A 6,068-nucleotide genomic window follows, 5' to 3' on the forward strand; every position below is an offset into this window, starting at 1 on the left:
GATCTTTGGATAACTGCTCATTGTTCAGGTCACCATAAATCACCTCCAGCACAGCTAATTCCCTCAGATACGGGATACCCCTCTCCATGGTGGTCCACTTGCCTGGGTTACATATAACAATGAGCAGCTATCCAAAGATCCAGATGAAGTCAAGTGCACCCATAATTCATCATAGAGAAAAAAAACACTTCTAAAAATGACTTTGTCTGCTTAATATTTGTGCCCTGGAATGAGAGAAATTGCATTCTGTAAGTTCCTTTTATCTCTCTTCCTTAGGGGGAAGTAGCAAATTTCCTCAGATATAGAAGTATGTTGCATTATTGCATCTCCCCAGCTATTTTTCTGCAACAGTGGACATATGCTAAGTGCAAGTAAGCATCTGAATAAAGCCTGGAGAAGTTTTTAAAGTGGCAAATGAATGAATCCAGGGGCCTTTAGTTGTTTCTATTCTCTAAGTCAGTTTGTGCCCATTTATTCAGTATTCTTCTCTTCAGCCAGTTTTTCATCTATTTCATCATCCTCTCATTGACTCTAATATTCTTGAATTTGCATATCAACTTCTTCTGTGAAAGTTTATCAAAGCCTTACTCAGATCTAAGTCAATCAGATCTACAGCATCCCCAGTCTCTAATTTCTTTGTCCCACTTGCTTCTTGATTAATTCTATCACATGCTTCTGACAAGATCTACTTCTATAAACCCATGGCTCTTGGCTACTGCTTAACAGACTTTTATCTAACAAGCTAATGAGTTCATCCTTTATGAATAATTCTAGAAATCTTTCCCAACACAGCAGTTAAATCTGCAGGCCTGTTGTTCTCTGCGTCACAACCTGAGTTAACTGGCAATGAACAAAATGTCAAAATTATACAATTCTGGCAGTGTCTGGTCAAGTGAAGATGTCCTCTTTGCAAATCGTACCTGTTTAGTGTTACATCTATAAGACAAGGTTTAGGATGTGCCTTGTTGTCCAAACTGCTGTGGCATCAGTGCAAGATATAGCAGGGGGAAGAGACAGCAAATAAACCGACTTCAAAGGCTGTTATGTGTGAGAGGATTTAAGGAGCAGGGATTTCTTTCCTGGGATGATATCACTTTCACAGAGTTGTAGAAAAGTATGGCCAAAAACAATATGAAAAGATAAAACAGTCCACCCATTTGCCCAAGTCACATTATACCTGTATTATTCCAGACAGACAGTTGTCTAACCTGTTCTTAAAGACATACACTGACAGAGCAGCATAAGCTCCAATCTATTTCAGTGCTTCATTGCCTCCTTATTGATAGAAAGCTTTTCCATGGGACTCTTCACTGAAAGATGTGGTAGATAAAAATATTATAAATGGCTTAAAAAGTAATTAAGCTACATTCAACATTTAAACCAAAATGGCAACTAAAAAGCATGATGCTGACGCACCTTTGAACTCAGGAATTCCAACTTAATAAAATCCGGGAAATACATCAAGAGGCATTTTGGTCTATGCCTAGTTTTTACACTCTTTCCCTAAACACTCACTGCTCGTTAGTGTTAGGGCCTAGATACTGAACTAGATGGACTGTTCGATGCACTATAGCTGTCTTTTTGTTCCTACAATCTTGTTGCTCTGCACTGGAGCCTCTCCAGTGGGTCTGCATCTTTCCTGAAGTGTGACTATCAATTCCAAGGCCCTCTAGCTTACACTGTCAAAAGCTCCACGTCACAGTCAAGCTGCTATCATCTTGCACTACGTAGGACTGCACTGCCACCTCCCCTGTCGCATTTCTGTTTCTACTTGTTGCTTAGAGGCCTTTGAGACTGCAGATTTGCCATGATGGCCTAAGCAATGCTTCTTTAAACTGCCATCTTCTGTCTAGCTGCAAAAATATCCCATTGCCCATAATGATTCTTAGGATGGTATATAGTATCTGCAGTTTTAGTCCATCTTTTCCATCGCATTTTGACTCCCTTTAGTCACCGCTATCTATTCTTTGTATTAATATTACTCCTATCATCTGTTCCATTGTAAGGACTCCAGTGAAACAGAAGCTCATTTCCTTTAGAACTGCTTGCCCTCGCCTAGGAGGAAATAGTTCCTGTTTTTCAGGGACCCAATTTTTCCCCCTTTCTTCTTTTATCACCAAGGCTACAAGCCTTGGCAACAGGGAAAACGGAACATCTATTTATAGAAGCAATGAGTGAGGAGTGCAAAGACCTAGAGATGGACCAATTAGTAACTACTATGTCTCGTTAGCATTCAGTTTAGGATGGAATAGAAAAAGGCAAATCTGAAGATCATCTGCATGAGATACTGGGAACAATGAGTCCAATCTGATACTGCCGAAGGGAAATACATAATTACAAAACAGTATGGGTCCCAAAATGGGATCCTGTAGAACCCCAGCATTAACGAATGTTGTGTTAAAGATAAAGAGGCTTAACTGCAACAAGCTGGCTCCCCTGAAAGAAATATGATTCGTGCCATGCTAGATAATCCAGAAGAGATAGTTAATCTCTGCTGCAGAAACTGATGTTCATTGATAACAAATGCTGCAAACAATCCTAAAATAGGAGATTAACATGGTCTTTTTTAGTAAATATGTGAAGAGAGCTCTGCTGGATACTTCTATTAAGCATCTGGGGTGAATGACAATTGAAGTTGGTACTGAAATTTCTTGCATATGTTGCTTACTAGGGGATGTTCTTCCACCTGAACACCAGCCACATCTTGAATGAGTGGATGCTAAAACAGAGTATACAAAAACTAATTCTCTGTAGGAAATAATGATCAATTCAGGATGTATCACAGTCAAATCCAAACATGTAAAATGAAACACGGTCACCCAGCCATAATACTGGAACTGGTAGACAATCTGCAAGGAACAAAATTAGTACAATACTGATTACAAATAACCACTTCAGAATAAATGCACAATCTTCTATTACTGTATCACTGACTAATATGTCAGTTGAAAACAGACCTAGGCCTAATTTTTCCATAAGAATTTATTCAAACAGTTTTAGTCTTCCTTATTTGGGAACCACCCATTTTGAAAACACACTATTGATTATTCATGCTGCCCAGAAATTACAGTTAAAAGTTTTATTGCCTCAAATTGTATTCATGAAATGCCAGTAAATACTAAGTGGCAAATAAACACAGCTTTTAATGGTCTTGTTCTTCCACACACTCTGAACACAGCTATTTGAACAAAGAACTTTAATTTTGTGGATACCTGTCAACAGGATAAACCTAACATGAGATTTAAAAGTGTATAGTTTTCCTGAGGATATTTTCTTTACATTTTGAATAAAACTGTGGTTACTTGGAAAAACTTGTTACATTGCAAAATATTTCCTGTTTATGAAAGCCATGCATATTATCCAGGTCATGAAAACAGACACTGAGCAGTAAGAACTTATTAGATGGGCAGTGAGGCCTTACCAAAACAGGGAGAGTAGCAGCTCAGAGTAGAAAATATGGATAAAAGGTTGGACAAAAAGATGCATTACTAAAAGTGTTATGAAACCTAAGGTATACATTTTCTTCAAACATCCCATCTTGTCAGAGAAAGCATTAAGTAAGTAGGTAAATGAACTCTTAAGGAAAAAAAAAATCCCTTGCCAAAGAAAGAAAGAAAGAAAGAGAGAAGGAAAGCAAGAAAAAGTCTAGTACTGATGTTTTGCAGCTGAACAGCTGGAAATTCTCCTGAAACTTTCCCTGTAAAATTGTTAAGATACACACCCACCCATACCCATATTATCTTTACGAATTAGGCAAACATTAACTCCCCCATAGGAAGGAAGGGATCTGTTAAGTTAGGATTGGACACTCAGATCCTTTCTGGAGATTTCTCCTCCTGTAGAGTTTTCCCTAGAGAGTTTACAGGCTGAGGGTCTCTCCTGCTGGACTGACATGCGTTGAGGAGAGCTTGCTGCAGATGGGAGCTATCTGATCTTCCTGGAGATCCCTTCCAACTCTCCTCAAATGTTAATGTTTTAATCTTTACCATCTCCATTATACTTCTCAGCCTTTCACAGTTAGGCAAGCTTTAATTTCACCAGCAATCAAACTGTTCTCTTCAAAAGGCTCCTTGGCAATTACATCTGCTACAAGAGCTACAATTCACTCTTGTCAACCAGGCTCTTCCAGAAGCTCTTTGGCTCTCTGTATGGGAAGTACTGAGTGTACTAGTGAAAAACAGATAATCAGGACTCTCCCTAGGGGATGACATTCACTAGCTGCAAACACAGAGGGAACATTAATAACATCTTATCAAAACAAATTGCAAGGAAGAGAGTTTGATGGTTAAGACCCTAGAATGAAACATCAGCAAACTCACATCACCAGTCTTTGAGTGCCCTCAAAAGTTACAGTACCTTTATATCTAAACTTTTCCTGCTCCTTACTCATTTTTATGGTCCTCAGGGCAGGGACGCTATGTGCTGAATTTACTGCAGCCACCACTGCTGTGTCACAAAACTCTTCCAAGGTACAGAAAGCATGAGTAGAGTTCACTGGCAGAGACATGAAGCAATGGCACTGAAGATATTTTGCTCACGCCTTGGTAGTACATTTCCATAGCCACTCAATTACTTGGCTAGCAAAGGACTGTCAGAAGGGGAGGGATTCAAATCAAGAGTGTTAAAAAGATGAACTGGAACATAAAATGCTGCTCCTATGCAGTCCCTTGGAAGAACAGGGTTAGGCCTTTTCAGGGTAATATTCTTTACTACCAATGGAGAAGAGAGTTGCAGAAGTATACACACACGCACACACACATACACACACATATGCACGCATATATATGTATAAGTACCAGTTCCAGGGGAAAAGACAGATTTGTGAGGAACAGGGAAGTGACTATTCCTGTGTCGCACACCATCAGGCAGTTATCAACCAAGACCAAGCACTGCAGTTGCCAGGCAGAACATACTTTTCTAAAGCCGGTTGCTCACACTCTGAAAACTACTGCTGTGAACATCCTTTCTCCCATCTAATCTCCACTAGACAGAGGAGCTGGCAGTCAGGATCAATGGATCTCACCTGCTGTGCTGGCACCATGTCCCTCCCATCTCTGCTTCTTCCCACAACTTCATTGTAAGCCTGACCGCAGCTGCTGTGGCCAGGTCACAGCTGTTCTCCACATGGCTCCTGCAGCCCATGGTTCCTTGCCAGTTTCTTCCATGAGTCACTTCTTTGCTGCACTTGACTTGCCAACTGGCATGGAGAAAAGGATACATGCATGTGTCTGCACAGGGGTGGTTATGAGGCAGGAATGGTAGCATCTTGTAACAACTAGCAGAGTCATGGTTTGACAGCACCCAAACAAGATGGGCCAATGCCTCCAGATACTTCTGCAGTTAATAGAAGTATTGAAAGATAGCTGAAGGCTGTTTCATGGCATTTTATCAGGGTTATTAAGAAGAGAACACCAGAAATGTTGAAGTGGATCTGAAGAATGATCAAAGACAAATGCATGGCAGGAAAAAACCCAAACAAACATAAAAAAAAAATATTTCTTATGTAACTGATCACAAATGAGAAACTTCCAATCATAGTGCTCCACATTTTTTTTAAATTTCAAGTGTACCCTTTAATCTGTAGATCACAATGAACCCACTTCTGATTAGTCTAAGCTCTGTTTTTTATGGCCTGCAGCTAAAACAGTGCCCTCGTTCCAGACCTAACTCTGTTCCCTGGTACAGCCTGCGCTAGTGCTTGGAAGTTTTAGAAAATGTTACATACTGTTACCCTGTCTTTGGGACATTCAAAATACCAGAATACATGGCAATCATACAGAACCAATGCCTGGCCAGACTTGCAACAGACCATGAAAATGAGAATACTGTGTATTTTAATGAGCCTTCCATTAGGACTATGGAGGACCTTACTAGGTTGGAGTTCTGCTATAAACCAGAAAAGGGTCTTGTTCAGTGTTAGAAGAAAGCTTGTAACTCCAAACCACCCTCTCATGACCTGAACTATGCTCCCCGTTGAAAACTTAGTGGCTGGAAAGCTGTCTGGTGAAAAAGGACCTGGGGGTGCTGGTCGACAGCCAGCTGAACATGAGCCGGCAGTGTGCCCAGGC

This window comes from Aptenodytes forsteri, unplaced genomic scaffold (assembly GCF_000699145.1).
Source record: "Aptenodytes forsteri isolate BGI_AS27 unplaced genomic scaffold, ASM69914v1 Scaffold93, whole genome shotgun sequence".
Lineage (NCBI taxonomy): Eukaryota > Metazoa > Chordata > Aves > Sphenisciformes > Spheniscidae > Aptenodytes > Aptenodytes forsteri.